The 17,873-nt window shown below is 39.7% G+C and overlaps 1 protein-coding gene and 1 long non-coding RNA gene across 2 annotated transcripts in view; one reads left to right on the top strand and one right to left on the bottom strand.

The window, feature by feature from the left end:
• The window catches only part of LRMDA (leucine rich melanocyte differentiation associated), a 716,652-nt gene that overhangs the window by 9,563 nt on the left and 689,216 nt on the right, over nucleotides 1–17,873 (top strand). The window lies entirely within an intron of this gene.
• Nucleotides 1,747–3,475, bottom strand: LOC133268103 (uncharacterized). The gene is made up of 2 exons (XR_009742948.1): nucleotides 3,372–3,475; nucleotides 1,747–1,876 (listed from the first exon to the last, which is right to left on the bottom strand). It is a non-coding gene; the product is annotated as an uncharacterized LOC133268103 (long non-coding RNA).

The following is a 17,873-nucleotide window of genomic DNA, read 5'->3' as shown; positions in this document are numbered from 1 at the left end:
CCCTATTAATCTCCCTCTAAAATAATCCGCTTGACAGGTCAGGCTGGCGAGCTGTAAACCCTGGTCAGGATCAACCGAAAAACCCGGACTGAATGTTTTTCCCTCGGGAGAGGGAACTGCAGGAATATTGGCACCAGCGTGCCAGCTCTGCGAGCCCTCTCTCCTGCCATTTACGTGTCAGCTTTTGTAGATCATGTTGGAAGAAGGCGTTTAGTCTTTTTAAACTGAACGGCAACAACCCTACAGGCCCCTTAGTTGTTTTCTTTTTCCTTGTTCTTTCCACCCCCCTCTCTCGTCTACCGTTTAGAACAAGGTTAAGCTTTTAATTAACAGAAATGTACTTGCTGAGTTGTGTCTGGGCTATATTTCTATGTGTAACGCAATTCAGCTACCTGTCTGTCCGTCCTAAGCATCAGATTTATTTGCTCTGGTAGTGCTTGCGTTTCACTATCCACCCCAAAGCTTTTATGAAGATATGCATTGCAATAGATTTTTGTAAACGGTGCATCTCATTTATTTTTTTTTCTTTTTCTTCCCCACCCCCCCCCCCTCCTTTCTCCCAAGAATGATAATACTTCGGATAAGAAATGTGATGGGTTATCAGAAATACCGTACCACCAATTCGTATTTTGGGGCAGAGGCACCTTTTTTTTTTTTTTTCCTTTTCTTTTTCTCTAAGACAAGGCTGCATGTGCATCTTCCCAGGTATCCGGCGGAGGTGTAGGGTATTTCTTCCAGAATGTCATTAAAGTAAATACTTTGAATGCTTGCCAACAGAAAGAAAGATTTGCAAACCTCTCCCATGTTTGCATAGTACTTTAAAATATTTACCCTTGTGATTGTAATTACTTTCCTAATATAAATAAGCAATATATATTTTACTCTGCATGAGATATAGGTAATGGTTTTATAAGCGTTGATAATTTGAGAGCCATCTTCAAATAATAGCCGCATTTAAGTGAACGTGTATTTTGGTCATCAGTGGAATTTTTACTAAACGAGCAGAAAATCACTTTTCTGTTGATTTGTTTGCTTACTACTTTCGGAAATACACCTTTTCCGAAAATGTTTTCGAATGAGTTTGTCTGATTTTGTTCCTTTTGTTACGCTGAGATAAGGAAGAGATTAATGCACCTAATAACACCCCCCCCCCCAAACCTCTCTCTTTTAAGCCCTTTGATAGATTCCCCTATTGACACTGTTTCCTGTAAGAGTGCGAAAATTTTTACTCTCGTGTTGAAACCCTTTTACCAACAGCTATTTTCCAAATCTATCCTCTTTTATGTTTGAGGTGTTTCTTATTCAAAAAGCTTTTATTTTAAATAAGCCTTAAGGTAACTTTCTAGAGGGCGAGGGAGAGAGCAAGTCACACGAGTGTGATGACACTGGAAAGGCTGAGTGTATTTCCTCTTAAGTACCTGGAGATTTTTAGTGCCATTTCATGTTATTAAACGTACTACGATTAAAGTGATCGAGCCCAATGCAAGTGAACACGTTTCCCAATTTGTATGTATGTACTCTAAATGGCATTTGCTGCCTAGGCTTTAAGAGTGAAAAGAAGAGTCTTTCAGCATCTGTAACACCTTGGTCTGATCACTGAATCTCAGCAATCATAAAGGCTATGTTTATCTTCTGCGAAAGCCTGGAGGCTACGGGGGAGTATTATACCAACTAAGCACATATTTGGTTACAGTAATCCCTCAGAAATTAACTGTGGCACACAAATGGAGGCGATCTTTAGCTTCGTCACTTGGATTCCAAACGTCGAGTGTTTATTGACAACTTTGTTATGGAAACTGCGGATCAAGCAGATGCGTCTTCAACAGCGTGAGGAATAGCGTCTTTTGAGATGCGAGGATAAGTTTCAAGGATATGGCTGGAAAAGGCATTGGAACCCAAATAATTAACCTTATCTAAACACCCGAATGACAAATGAACAATAATCCTTGACGCAATTACAAGACGGCTACGTCTGGGCAGGGGCAGGGAGAAGCATGTAATACATCTTAGCTATCTTCTTGAAAGACTCTAGGTCCGCGATCCGAAAAGGTTAAAACAATCTTAATCTTAATAACTATTAGCTTGTTTTCAGTCATCCCTAATGATGCATTTAGGTCTCCTCTAATCCGCACTGCTTTCATCTTTAGCTTTTTACACCCTAAAATTAATTCCACCTAAAGTACATTTTTCATTTTGTACTGTACTAGCGACGTGCAAATAATTTACATCAGCGTTCATCAGGACTGTCCTGAAGTGATGGATCATTTTGTTGAGTTGCAGTAAAAGTGCAGAATGATCTATAATGATGTAATATATACATTAAAAGGGTGTCTGGATGATCAGAGTTTTGCTAAAAATGTAAAAGGGCTTTTTGATTGATAACAGGGTTGCTGTTTTTCTGCAAAGGCTGTCACAGGCTGACACAATGCTTGAGTTATTAGGGCAGAGAAGGGCAACCATAAATTTCCAACGTCAGGAAAAAACTCTCTTTATTGTCTATATGATGGATGGGCCTCCGTACTAGACACCAAATACTTCGTATCACCCTTAAATGGGAACACATTTTTCGTGGCCATAATTCATGTTTTTTAAATAGAAAGTTTGAAATGCCTGCCTATATTTCACAATCCTGACATATTTATGAATCACTCCCTGCATGCAAATATAATTATTTAAAGCACTGAGGTGACATATGGGTTAGAAATGTACCAAATGCTGTTAGTGGAGTGATTTTTTTTAATTCCCTAAATTGAACACCATAGAAAACTCTGCCTGGCTTTTCAGATCAATAAAGTCGAAGGTGAAATTTTACTGATTTTGTCAGTGCCACATACAGATATTCGGTTTTGATTAGGTGAAGCTGACAAAAAGGGAGTCTTTTTGCAATTACCATTAGGTTAATGAAAGAAACACTCATCTTTCTCCTGGCACCCCCTCGCAGGCACACGCGCTTTCTCCCCTCTCTTTCGGGCGATGAACTACCCGGAGGTAAATGTGACAGGCGTTATTTTTTTTTCCTCATGAATTTATTTTCCGCTCAGCAGCGCTCGTCTCGGGAACGCCGGTCGCCGAGCGGGGAGGGGCTGCTGAGGGGGACATCGGCCGCTCCGCGACCGGGCCAGGCAGGCGCCCGCCGGGTCCGTGCTTTCCCAGCGTGGTGCCGCGGAGACCGGCCCCTCTCGCCCCTTCGCGGCTGCCGGAAACGAGCCCGAGCTGCTCCCGGGAAGCCGCCACGGGCAGAGAAACCCACCGCCTCTCCCCACCGGCACTGTGCCCCCAGCCCGGCGCCCACCGGCAGCGTGGGCCAGGTAGTGGCGGTCGCCGTCCCAGTGGCGGAGTTGCCCTCTCTGCCAGGCATGGCGCGACGTTACCTGCCGGCTTAGGCGGCGGGCTCGGTTCAGGCACACAGACCGGCGGCAGCGCGGGCTAAGCGGCCGCCCCGCGGCTGGTTTGTTTGAGTTAATTACGGGAAAAATCACCCGACCCTCTACAGCGGGGAGGCCCAAGCAGCAACGCCTGCAAAAAGACCCAGCGCGCTGCCGGTGCCGCCGCCCAGAGCCGCCAGACAGCCTCGCGGCCGCCGACGCTTCCGCCGGGGAGGGCGGAGCCGCCCGTCTCTGCTAGGCCCGCCCCTGCCACGGGGTGGGGTGAGCCGCGGTAGCCGGGTAGGAAGGGGAGACGTGCCCAGCTCCTAGTAAGTACCGCGGGAAGGCACTGGAGTGGATCGGTGCTCGCGGTGGGGCTGGCACCTGGTGGGTGGGGCTCGCCGGTGTGGTCCTGTACCTCTTTGCGGCATGCGGTGAGCCTTGGGTACTGCTACAGCCTAGCCCGTGCTTTGACTGGGTTCCTCCTCCCTTGGCGAGTATGCTTGGCGGGCCCGGAGCCGCTAGCTCAGCTTTAGGGTCTAGCTCGTAACGCACACCTTTGTGTTTGATTGAAACTGAGGTTATTTTTAACAGAGCTCAAAAGATAGGAGCATCAAAACCACTTAGTGTCTTGAACATTATTTTTTTCCAGTGGACTTGTGTGTAAATGTGTAAAATGTTTGCGCTAATCTAGACTTACTATAGCAGGCTGACTCTTTGCCCATAAAATGTTAAATCAACTGTGACCACACTCATTTTCCCATGTCAGCCAAGAAGACTCTGTAAATCAACACATTAGGGCTTTGCTGGGTAGGAGCTGCATGTGCTTCATGCAAAATGGCCCTGACAGCCGCTCTCTTGGTGCTGTGGTCATCAGCCTGTGGCTGACTGCAAGACTGTTATGTGGCAGTGGGAAACCTTGCAGGTAGAGTGCAAAATCACCGGCAGTGCAATATGCAAGAGACTGAGAACTGGCACTGTGGAAGGAAGTGGTACAGGTTGGTTTACCTTTTGATGTGATTGTGTTTTTAAGGCTCACAGGTGTTTTGCAAAGCTTATCCCACAAGCCTGAATCACTTAGATGAGCCTCTGCCTCCTGTCAAGGCCTGGTTGCTTGTATGTGGGCAGAGATGCTCTGCAGGCACTTCCTATTATCTCAACGTGGAACCCACTTGGAAGCCATTAAAGTAGGCTCATCTCAAGGTTACAAAGGGCTGTGTGATAGCTATACCTGGATGTAAATAAGCACAGTGGATAAATATAGCTAAGAAGCATCCAGAACTAGAGTCACTGCAGAAATAACCAAGGCAAACTCCTTTCTTTGTTTAACAAGAATAAAAGTAATCTCCTCCAATTCTAAAAAATATGCTGCATTCTGTAAAAAGCCTCAGCCAGCTGTTATCTAAACCACTATCTCTGGGTAAGAGTTCAGATACTGGAAAGGTTATTTCTGGGTGCTAGTAGGTTGAAAGGAACAGCAGACACAATATAGCATGTAACAAAATACTATCACCCCTTACTACCACAGAACAAATCCCAATAATTATACCCATTGAATCAGATTAGATCCAGATATCAAGGTAGAGCTTTGTGCTATATTTCATGAAAGGCGCCTCAGCACAGAGAAATCATTATCCCATGTTCCTTGCTGGATTGCCTCCCACTCAGAGGAGTGACCTCACTGTGACCTGGACTCTGAACACTTGTGTGTAAATTTAATGTTCAGCATTACATCATTTCAACAGGAATCTCACTTCTTTGCTCACTGTTGTGCTATGTGGCTTACCTGGAGGTAAAGAAAGAAGAAGAGGAAAAAACGTGCCAAATAATAGGAAATATAAGTTTAGCTTAAAAGTATGCACATAGCCACTTCCACCCTGTGGTCAAGTGAGACAAATTTTTGGAATATGAGCTGTATGGAAATGAAAAAGAAAAAAATTGCATTGTAAAAGTTTCCCTATGAGAATTAACTGTCTCAATGAAGATACATTTTCAAGGGAACTAAACTCAGTCATCTTGTGAAGGCTTCCTGTTCCCCAAAATGTTAAAGGATTTGAAACAGACTAAGAAACATGCACATGTGCTGTTCCATCTAATTGTAATTTTAGTTTTCAGTAACTGAGTTTGTGTAACTTCTTTCCCATAAATGATGTATTTATTTTTTCTTTTTCTATTTCATTCACAGAAAGTTCATATCCTCAATGGATGATAAAGTATGCAGAAGCATCTGAGTGTGAAGAGTTTGTTTTTTTTTCCTGACCATCTTCATTCAGGTACTCCCAACTCTGATAAACATACTAACTTTAGCGTCAGGAGTGGAGATTAAAGGCAACAGGGGCTTGGCCAAGGTTACAAGTCCTTACAGTAAATAAACAGCCTGTTCAGGTAAACTTATGAAACTGTGGCCACAGAAGAACAGAGACTAGACAGAATTAGCAACTCTTAAGTTGCATTTCCAGATTTGCCATTAGCAGTGTGCAACTTTATTGTGTGGCACTGTATCTATGAAAGGGGTCCTGGTATTTAGTTATCAATTACAGGAGGTTTTAATGAGGATAAGAGAGTAAATGCTTTAATGTATTACCATGGCATAAAAATATAAAAACTTAACCTCACATTCTCTATAGAAAAGCTCCAACATTATGCAGTGTATCTTGCTGTATGTTAGCATAGTCAAACCTAGAGGATCATCTCTTTCCTGTTTAGGGTGCCATGATCTCTTATCAGAATTAAGTATGCCAATACTGCTGTAAGTTCTATGTTCTGCATTATTCAGATACCAGAAACAAACATGTTTCAAGGTTTCTCAGTCATGTTCAGATATTCTCAGTCATTATTCAGATACCAGAAACAAACATGTTCAAGGTTTCAAATTCATGAAGTGATGTAATGCAACATACGTGTGTAATAATGACATATATTTGTTCCTTTGAATTAGTAGTTGCTAGATGTTTCTGTATTTGAAGTTGCTGTTCTTGTTTTCTTCAGATTTATGCAATATGGTGGTTTTACATGTGACCTTGAAATCATGAATACTCTCCATGCTAATATGGCAAAGGTACAAATGGTATTATTATATAGCTTTGGTAGTCTTGTTTAGATGTTATTAATATACAATGGTAAAATCAATTAGCAAACCACCATTTTTTGAAATGTAATTTATTAACACTGTGTAAGAGTATTTTTCAGTTGAATAGCTCTAAGACAGAGATAATATAATAGCGTTGTGGCTACTTCAGTTAGGGCAGCTCTTTTCTCCTGTGAACTGAAAGGCAAAATTTTCTCATTTACTTCTATATGAACAGAATTGGACTGTCGTAAGCAGCTGTTTTGGTTCAATAATCACTCATTGTCTCATTCCCATGTTTTTATCATGATCTCAGTAGGAAAAACCAAATTTAAGTCAGATGCCTTCATATGCATTATGGGTATTTAGTATCAAAGTATGTTATTAAGAAAGAGGAATGGTTGGACACAAATTCTAACATCTAAGAAAAAAAATAAACTTTACAACCCAATTGAAAAAGGTGCTTCACTTTCTCTGCATTGTTGGTATCCATTTACATCTGTTATTAATAATAATAAATAATATTAATAAATATAAGGAGAAAAATAGGAATCTGATGCTATTTTTCATTATTCATCATGAGAACTACATAGAGTAACTAGGATTTTTTTAAAGGTTATATTCCTAATTATAGCACTCATATAAGCAACCATGGATCTGTAACAGGCCCTTTACAGTGGAAGTGACAGACAGAACTGCCTGCTTATTTCAGTATGCCTCTTAAAATCATTTGTGTAATAAAGACAATGAGAAAGAGTTTCCATGGGGCATAGTTGTGGATATAGAGATAAGTTGACCTTGATTTTTTCGGGCTTGAATTTCTGTGGCTTGAATGGCATGAAAATCCCTGTTAAATCCAGTAGCGAAGGACAAGTTTGGTTCAGTCAAGTTCTGGGTGAGCAACCTGGTGTAACAGAGAAGAAAGTTGAAAGGAAATAGGGTTCTTTCTTGTGACAGGATTGTAATTCTATTTATATATTTATTCTGGAGTAATGAAAGCAGTAACATTTTCAGAGTGAACAGTAAATAATCCTGGGATACAAAAATACCCAGCCCAGGGTAGGGTATATTTATGTTTGTAGTATACACACATGCAAAAAAAGCATTACCTCTTGGAGAAGTGTTGGGCTTAAGGTGGTTCAGTATCTTTTACACAATCTTAGCTGCATGTCTCTGGGTAGATCAAATGTTTATCAGTAGTGCCCTTATGTCTTCCCAGAAGGCCTAGGTATGCTTTCTTGTGGAATATTATGAAGTGTGCCAGGAAAAACAAACAAACAAACTAACCAAACTGATCTGCAGCACCCACAGATCTCTCCAGTTATCTGTCCTCAGCATGGGCACTAGAATATCAATGGATCTGTTGCACTGGAACTCTCTAGGACCTTGTAAGGCAGGGTGAATTTCATCCTTATCAGATTAAGAATGAAACAGACTCCTGAAGTACAGAAAAATTAATTTAGCAGTTACAGAGGTATCAAATTGATAACACCAGAGAATCAAGTGCAGAATGTCCTCTGCCTTGCCAGGATAATTAGAGATCAGTTCATTCATGTGTTGATTCTGCAAAAAAATATCAGTTGTGTGACTGGACTTCTGATAGAGATGCCCACTAAATCATCTCACAGATTACCTAACAGTGTGGGAACATCTTTGTGTGTGGGAACATCTTTGATACAGACTTTGATACAGTAGCCAGTGGCTACTGACTCCATGTTTCATTTTCTAAATTTAAAGTTATTTGATTTTTTTTCTACCTCTGCACATACAGCATGGCTGCTCTTGATTCTTTGCCCTTTTTACTGCTAAACTGCTTAGTTCATATTTAAGTGACAAGTTCAGATATGAATTTCTTAGCTTTTATCAGTATAGATCAAATCATGAGCAGAGTTTTTTTTGGATTAAAAATGTTTAGTCTTCCACCCTTCCATGCCATATAAAATAAAATTGTCTGAAGATATCCACCATAATCTAATCTATGATATTCTGATATGTCCTGTAGTTTAACATTTTAAAATCTTAACTGAGTATCTGCTACCACTGTTTAATACAAATAGTTCTGAATGATTATAAAAATATTTAATGCATAATGCATATCACTCAGGTATTATTGTCAGTAATGGATGAGGAACAATGTTTGGATAATTTATAAAAGTAGACAAAAACATTTTCCAGTAGTTAGTGTTTTCAGGGTGTTGGTTTCCAATAATAACATTTTGGTCATAGCATAACTTAAATGACTTTACTTAAGCAAATTGGTGAACTAGCTTGAGTGCTTTTATTCTACCTGAAACACTGAATGTGTCTTGCATTATAGAAACATGTATAAAACCAGTTTAGCTCTTACTCAAATAGTAAAACAGATCACAATCTTTCTTGGTTACAAAGTAAAGAAGCCCTTCCCTCACCTTTGTGTGTGACTTGTGAGGTGCCAAGGGGCTGGAAAGGAACCTTGATAACTGGCTTCCCTAACAGTTTCCCCTAACAATGGGGAATCCTTAAATGGCAGAGATTTATGGAGAGAACAAATACATCAAGTGAAGGAGGGAACATGGCTCAGGCACATTGTGGGCTGCAGTGATGCTGAACCTGGTGTGACTGCTCTAGTGGAGGGTGAACTGTCATGCTGGGAGCTGGTAAAAAGCTTTTCTTTAGTTTCTACCACAACTTTGAGATGTGCCAGGCCTATCAAAGGCTGTATCTACCATGTCAGTTTAAAATATGCTCAGGCTTTGGTGTCCAAGTTATGTATGCTGTTTGCTTTTAGGCTTCCACCTGGAACAAATATTTTCCTTCCTATTAAGAGAAAGTTTGGGGTCAACTTAGCAGGCAGTTTACTTTATCAGCTGCTGCACTGGGACAGTATAGACCCACACTCGGTTTAATTTCCTCTACTTAATTGTGAGGTATACCAATTATATCCAGAAGGCCTTGGAGATTCATATGTCCCCTTAGCGCCATCAGACATGCACAACATATTTTATGTCTCATACCAGCTTATAGAAATCTGTTTGACTGCAATGCAGCCTTTATTTTTTTTAGCCTTCTGACTTCTTTCAACCAATGAATAAACAAAACTATGTTGTAAGGGCACACAGGTAAGAAATGAGACCTGAGGAGACTGGGCCTGCTGGAGGTAGCCCAGGTCTATGCTGAGGAAAAGTTTCTCAGCAGCACAGAAGAAGAGGTGAATTGGTGGCATCTTGACATGGCTGGTTCTGATCACAGAGAAAAGCAACTTGAAGGAGAAGCCCTGAAATCTACCTAGTTAAAAGATAAGGATGTCAGTAGACCACTTGGATAGCTCTACATAACTATCTATGTTATGCTGAGCTGCACTGGATTTCTGACCTGAAGAGGAATGCAGAGCCATCTGGCTTCCTTGATTTTGCAGTTTAGGGCCTGATCTCTATGTTAGGCTGGGTGAATGTAAAAGCTGAGCCTCCACAGTCCTCTAGGGAGAAAAGGAGAAGGTGTCATTTTCTGCCCATCTTGCATCTCCAGTGTATCAGTGGCACAGAAATTCCTGTGAGATGAGACAGGAGACCAGCTTGGGTAAGTACCCTGATTTTATTATACCTCTTTGAAGTTCAGGAAGGAGAAAGAACATGGACAACTTGTAGAGAATGCATGCTATATGCAGTGGTCAAGAAAAGAGGAGGTCCCAATTGCAGAAACCCTGTGCTCAAAAGCCAGAAATGGCTTCCAGAATCCATCCTGTATTACCCATAGTTGTAAGAAAAAAATGGTCCCCTTAACCGTTTTCCAGACTCATTGCTTGCATAGTATGGACTGCTGTATATGCCTGTACACCAATTGTTACACATCTTAGCTCACTAGCAGCCAAGAGCAGGGCATACAACCAGTGAGCAGTATTGTACACCTGTCATCACTAGTGCACAGTATGCTCACAGCTTGAACGAACTCCATGTGCATGCTGCTGTTCACATTTGTGTTCCACTATCACCTTCCCTATCTGTATCAAACTTCACAGAACCATTTTCAAAGTGGTGCCTTACAGGCTGGGAAGATAAATCTTGTCTATTCCTCTTATGTATTCTTGGACATGACAACCACAGATGGTAAGAATTCAGGTTTATTAAGCTCTCTAACATCTATTTCATACTTTCCCCTTAGCTTTGTTATCAGTCATATTGCTGCCTCACTAAGGTGTAAGATTGTGTTTCTCTTCTGATGCTGCCACCCTAACTTGGAAAGAATAAGCCTCAGCACATTCCTGCAGCCCCTTCAGGAACATGGATGGTCCATTCACTCATGTGAGGAGGTCACTGATTGCTTTTTCCTGGTGTGTGGTTTCTGGATAAAATACAGCCTCATTTCTAGCTTTTTGGATACAGTAGAATTGGAATTCCTTCGTTGAAATTCACTTGGGAAAAGAGGGTGCTCACCTATCCCAAGGTAAAACTGAATATAACAGGACATGTTCTTTACCACTTCTACAGTAATCATTGTAGGCCAGTGAGACCATAGGTTGTTGTCTATTCGTTCATGCAATTGAAAGTCATGTGGGAGCATTGTATTGGATGACAGTCTGCATGACCTTAGGAACCTCTAGCTGATACAGACTATGCAGGGGTAGAAAACTGATGTTACAGACTTCCTCTATGCCATACTGATTTTCCCACTCAAAAGAGCTGGAGCTGACAGACACCACAGTGTTATGGTCACACTCTAGGTGTCCTCTAACAGCTTTCTGAAGCACTGGGAGCTGTCACTAATTAATTAACTGGTACATTGGGTCACATTGCTTTTACAGAGCATACCTGAGAGGTCATGTTAAACATGAAGCATTGATTAAGTGATTACAATATATGCAGAGTACTATAATGGCCTATGGCTGGAGCTGGTAAGGGACAGTTGTGGAGCCAGTTTGGAGATGAGCCCATTTGCATAAACAGGACTTTGAGCTAGGTCTTTCTCCCTGATGCAGGGGCGTTACAGATGACTCTAAGTATCTGGCTCAGAACTTCAATGACACTCACAGTGACTCTAAATTAAAAGAACATTAAGCATGCTAGGTCAGGCATAGAAAGAAATGAGTGCCAGAACAGAGGTTGCCTCTACAACCTTGGTTCTGTTGTTTAGTTCATAGACACAATGACAGTCTTGATGGTAGAACATGAAGATCAAATGCTATCACCGCTGTGTAATCCCTGCTTCACTTGGTGCAAAATCTGCAACAGAGGCAATGCCAAGAGACCATAATTTGTCACTGACCCCTCTGAGAGGAGCAGTACTATAAAACTAAGATAGCACAATATAGCCAGGTAGCCTATTTTTTCTTCACCCACGCAAAACACATGTAAGTCTGATACAAAATGGGAAATCCGTAATGGCTTCTGTATGAAATTAGAAGACTAAAAGCAATAAAGAATTATCATTTAAGGTAATAAGAATGCCCTTCTAAAACAGTACATTTTGAGTTCTAGATATTAGTACTAAAAGCATACAGAAAAATGTTGCAGTTATGTTATTAATATGGGTTACATTTAGGATATGTACCTGGAAATAGATTGATTTACCGTTTTATAATCAGTGACAGACTATAGTATCTCAGAAATAGGATAAACAGGATGACCTTTCTCAATTCTGCATATTAAAATCAGGATAGAAAATTGAAATAAATTATTTTTTAGTGGCACTAGAAATAATGTGATATAACACTATATGGTTATGTTAGTTGGATAACTTAATTTTTACTGTTCAAACTAGCATAAAGTGGTGTGGACCTGCTCTAAGGGAGCCAGCTGAAAAAAACCCATCCCTGAGCGGTACAAAGCTGATGTTCTCTTCAGTTCAAGATGTTTAGTCTGGTGTGGGCGGTGGGGAGAAGCAAGGTTAGTATGGACTATGCTTCTGTGCCACTGATTTTCCTTTGGTCTACAGGACCACAGCTTGTGGAATTTGTAGAAATCTTGATCATACGTATTCACTTCTCTCCAAGAAGTTTGTAAAGCAATAGTTTGACAGGAAAAGGTAAAAATTCTGTAAGAGCCCAAATTTTTGTCCATTATTTTTGCCTTTTATTTTTATGTTTCCCATTCTACAACAGGGAAAAAGCTTTTCATTTCTCATTGCACACAGAGAAGCAATTGTCATTCTTGGGTTTTATTCCCGTTCCTGAGTGGTATTAGCAAGACAGCTAACCTTTCAAGCTATCTTCAGTGTAACTAACTGTAAAATTGGGATATTAATACCTAATTGAGATGGGTATAGTAGGGCTTAATTGATTAATATATGTAAAATGTCATGAAATTTGCAGGTGAATGACACTTTAGAAATGTTAGGTATGACTTTCTTTATATTTTAAAATAACCAGTATAAATAGCACTAAAAAGTGATCATTATGAACAATTTTTGCAAACACATTTACTTATAATCTTTCTACTGAAGGACGTATCACAATACTATACAGTGAATACGATTTGAAACAGTAAAAGTAGAAGGGAATTAACATGCATTTCCATTCACTAGAAGGAGAAGATGAATGCTAATAAAATTTCCTCGTAGATAAAACTTTGAAAATATTATTTTCAATATGTCAGTTTAAGGGCCCACATGATGAAAAAATGTATATCTTCATGTAAGCAGTCTTTAAGATTAAAATAGAAGCTCTAAAATATTTCAGTGGACTTGTCAAATCTTTTTGCGCACTTGCCTGTTTAGTTGTTGATGAATGTTCTGGGTTTTGCTTTTCTGCTTAAACAGAACGATTTTTAATTAGTGCTATAAAACAAGACGCCCTCAAACTTTTTTCAGGTAACAGAAGATTTTCAGACCCGTAGTTATCTTATAATAAGAACTTTCTGTTTGCGACAGCATGGACAGTTCTGTAGCTTCATTAAAACACACATTGTTTCTTCATGAAAAATTAACAGTAGGAAAGAACTGAGCTGAGTATCTTGCTATTCTTTCATATGATTTAACATATGAAATAAGCAGAAATACTCTCCATGCTGCTGCATCTTGAGACTGTTTCACAAGAGGTTTTTTTCTTCACTTCATGAAAAGTTTAGTCTTTTTCCAACATATTTTTTTGAAGTTGGACTTGCACTGAATGTAAGATCAAAGAAAGAGGAGAAAAGTATCCAAGTTAGCTATTAGGTCCCAGGTAGTTAGGATTTTCCACAAGAGACTCCACTAGCTGTATCCAGGCTGCTGTATCTAATATGCATGTGAAACTCCATTTTGCGATTGGAATGTTGAGGTGCCAGAAAGCCAGAAGGTTAGGTGAAACCTTTCCTGGCTGTGTATCGTCAGCAGCACGTGAACCATGTGCTCAAGAGAAGAAAATAAAGTTTTAATTCCTAAAAAGCTTCGTAAATTATCAATAAATATTTTTGGGGGGTTAATGAATTAAAGTAAGATTAAACAGGCCATCTGATACTGCTTTGCAGCCACCCATGACTGCTACCGCATAATCTCATCTTCAACACATGGTTCTCGGGCTGTAAAAGTTTGCAGATTCTCTTACTGGTTAGTAGTGCTTTGAGAACTGTTTACAAACAGAGCCTTCTTATAAAGTAAAGCCCCGTGGTTGTTTCTTTTTTTCTTGATTTAGTAGGGAAATCTAAGACAGTAGACAAACTGTGAAAAAAATGCTAGAAACTTGGCTGGCTTATCTGGATATTCCTATCCCTTCATCGTGAGAATGAACTGTGCATATTTCTTAAGAGTTTTGAGCTGAGAATAAAGTAACTTTTGTTGGTTAATGCCAGTTCTCTAAGAGCTCAATTTGCAAAGCTGTGTTTTATTCCTCTGTCCTGTAGCCCATATCCATGATGATATTTGTTATGACAGCTTCCTTTTTGCTGGGTTCTGTCACATAAATTGAGTTACTCCACCAAAAATAAACAAAGGCATTTTTTCTCAGAGAGAGGAAAACAACTAATTTGCAGAAGTTTTATGAATACTAATATTTTAAACTTCCTGAACATCTTTTTTTGGCTTGGTATGAATTTGTTTGTAATATTGCTGTGACTAAATTTTAAATGTACAGCATCATCAGTGACTAGATCTCTTCTAGCCTTCACTTTTTATTACAGGATTCATCCAGCCTTGTCTTAACAGGATACAGGATCTTCAGTTAGTGACCTAAATGTAGTATGGTAGTCTAACTCACTATGTAATTATGTGAACTATTATGTCACTTATGTCACTCAGATAAACTGGTATGATTCTTGCTAGAAAAAAATCCCAAACCAGAACCCTGTAGTGTTTTTTTTTTCTTTTGGCAAGTTAATGGTATTGAAATATGCTACACTCTCAACCTCAAAATTGAAGACCTTAAACTACTGCAGTATGACTCATGCTGTATCAGTTCTGATCTGGAGACAATGCTTGGAAGAGTTTGAAGTGGTTTCATTCTCTGTGTCCAACAGTGCTATCTGTTCCTATGCCGTTTTGTAATGTGGGCATCTCTCTGCTGGAACGGAAATATTTTGTTTCTAATGAATCATATATGTTATCCGACACCATCAGCTGATAGTGATAGCAGATAGGTAGCTCTACTCGTCTGACTGGGATTCCAGCAAGAAACACACACAAGGAAAGTTTTATATAATGTTAACAGTTTTACTTGAGAGCAACAAATACTAATCTGAAGCTCTGTTCTCTTGTGATTACGGAGGAGGTCCCAAGTACGATGGCCAAATACCAGCACATTTCCAGATATATAGAGTCAAAGTTGGATTACAAAATTAAGACAAGAATTTCCTTATTTTAGCATTGGTCTGTGTCTAATAATCTCTGCAGTATAAACAGGAAGTCTCTTTGTTTTCAGTCTGCTTTTCCTTTTGTGTTTCTCACCAAAAGAAAGCTTATCAAAATATTTTTTTGTGTGTGTGTTATTTGGACAGATGGCTTGGAGACTAAAACATAACGTACAGCTTATGGAGCACCACTCTGTTCTCAGTGAACGAAGCATTACATTGGCTCAGCCTCTTTCCTTCTTTTCACTTTCCTGCTTGTTAGTGAGAAGTGTATGCAAGAACAGGATTTTTGGAAAGGAGTGGACTAGTATTTGGAAAGTTGTAATTAATTTAATCCCAATATCACAGGACTGCTTGGGCCAGAAGCTGGAATTTTTTCTCTGGTATTCACAGTAATACCATTTTTCTTGTTAAAGAGCTGTTCCTTCAGAAAATACCTTGCCAAATGCATTGGCCTCCTTCGTTCTTCCATTAGCATATGTGTGATTTTCTAGTTGTTGAAGAACTGAACGTTGTGTGACTGAATTGTGCTAGATGCATGACAAAAGAGAATCAGCAGGTACTATAAAATCTACAGTCTACAGTTAGGCACTCTTACTGCTTCATCTTTCATAGGAAACGGTATTACATGTGTTACTCGGTTTGAATAATTTTTAAATTAATATATTTACATGAAAGGGGAGTGGAAGGGAGGAGTAAAATACTAAAGTCACTGTCAGGAAGATTCAAATTTAACTAAACCACCTTGATATCTCATGCATTTTCTCCCATTTCAAAATCTGTTTCTTGTAGTTGTGAGGTATATGTATCTCTCCCTCTATTGACAATATATTCCTTGTGGAGACTGTACCTCTGTAACTTTCATCTTTCGGCTCTTCTGTCTTGCATCATGTGTGTGCGTGTTATTTTACTAGCAGTGTCTCCAGATGATGCAGAATTAATGCTAGCTGAGCTATATTTATCCCTCCTTGCCCAGAAGGATGGGTGGATGAAAGTAGTGAGTAATGGGAAAAGTTGCTGTTTAACAAACAGCAGAGGATGGTGGCTTTTGTTTGAGTTCTGTTCTTTCATAGGCATCCAAATTGTTAGCAACTTCCATACATTTCTGTGGGAATCTTTGGTACTTAAAAGGTATAATGAAAAATAGCAACTGGCTTTAGAACTGAACAGTAGGGAACTAAAACTCTTGTTCCTTAAAATACAAAAGTTATTTCATATTGTATTGTTGACTTGTGATTAGACTGTATACCTGTTTACTGCTTTCTTTTCAGTAGCGGTATCATATATCTGTTATCTGTGTGGAAGGCTGTTTTTTTACCCTTTGCTGGTATAACCAGCTCAAAGCTGTAAGATTAAAAACTGGGGCCGTGAGAAGCAGGGAAGGAACCTGTTTGGTAATGTCAGGTATTCCCACACCTTGTCCTGAGCTCCTTCCTGATCATACTATCTTCTGCCAGGGTAAAGACGTGTGCTTAGGGGTGTAGGATGTTAGGAGCATAGGGCCCCTTCCAACATGTATTTTTGATATTACATACCTACTTATAGATAGGTCTTTCTTATTATGCAGTGTTGTTGGCAAAATAAGATGCAGATTGTGCCTCCTTGGATTAATCAGGTGAATATAGTTCCTTCTGGAAAAATCCCCAAACAAAACACTCAAGCTGACTTCTGTCTGGTCCAGTATTTCTTTTCTACAGTGAGCTGCCAAGAAAGCTAGAACAAGAGAGATCAGGTCAGCTACAAGCTTCTCTGGCCTCTGCAGGCACTTTCTTTGTTGTTTGATCTTCGTATTCGAGCACTTCCTGTAATAATTTGTCTTTGTGCGACAGACAGTTGCTGCCCCACATATTGTGACAGAGACATGGAGCAAGAAATACCTCACTGAACTTCTGAAATCTCAATCCTGTTATTTGGAATAGAACTACAATGTTGGATGGCCTCAAATTAGACTTTATCCTTTAATACTTTCTTTCCCCCATCTGATTGTTGCATTCCTATGAGCTAGCAAGCATCAATGCAAAAAGATGCACAGTTGCTTCTGTATTTCAATTTACTTTCCCACAATAATCCAGGCAGCCATCCTGAAGTTTACCTGTCTGTAATGGATGGTAGGGAAGTACAGCACTTCAGGGTTGTTGTGAGTCAGTCATTTCAGGCTTTGAAAAAAACCCAATCTTTGTGTATGTGTGCAACGTGTAATTATAGGAGAGGCAGTAGCAACAGCTTCCACACAAAGATTACCGAATTCCTTTAAATTAAAAAATTCTTATGATCTTTTATTAAGTGTTTTGTATCTCCATGGTTAGCAGCATGCCTTTGAAACTTGTCAGGAGGATTATCCTTTTAGTTGGCTTTATGGAAAAAAACACCAACATCTAGATCGCATGAATTATAAGTTATTGAAAAATACCACTTATTTGTCTTGGGTTTGTGCTATACATTTAGGTTTGGCAGCATGTCAAAGTCCTGAAATAATCTACAGAGTTTGTGGATGCCCAGTGTCAGCATCTTTCTTCTGCGTGTTATATACTCTATGTGGGACACACCCTTCAGGTGGGAATATCCTTTTGCCTGAAAATATTGTCCACTGCGAGCAAAGAAATGGTGGTTCTGCACTTACTTCTTTTCCTGACCGGAAATATTAGTTTTTTATTATATAATACCTATTGTGCATTTACACCAAATAGGAAAACCCAAGACAGAGTATTG

The sequence above is a fragment of the Pezoporus flaviventris genome, unplaced genomic scaffold (assembly GCF_033815535.1).
Source record: "Pezoporus flaviventris isolate CSIRO_AGI_PZ_B2104156 unplaced genomic scaffold, CSIRO_AGI_Pfla_v1 ptg000001l, whole genome shotgun sequence".
In the NCBI taxonomy this organism is placed as follows: domain Eukaryota; kingdom Metazoa; phylum Chordata; class Aves; order Psittaciformes; family Psittacidae; genus Pezoporus; species Pezoporus flaviventris.
This window is presented reverse-complemented; position numbering and strand designations above follow the sequence as displayed.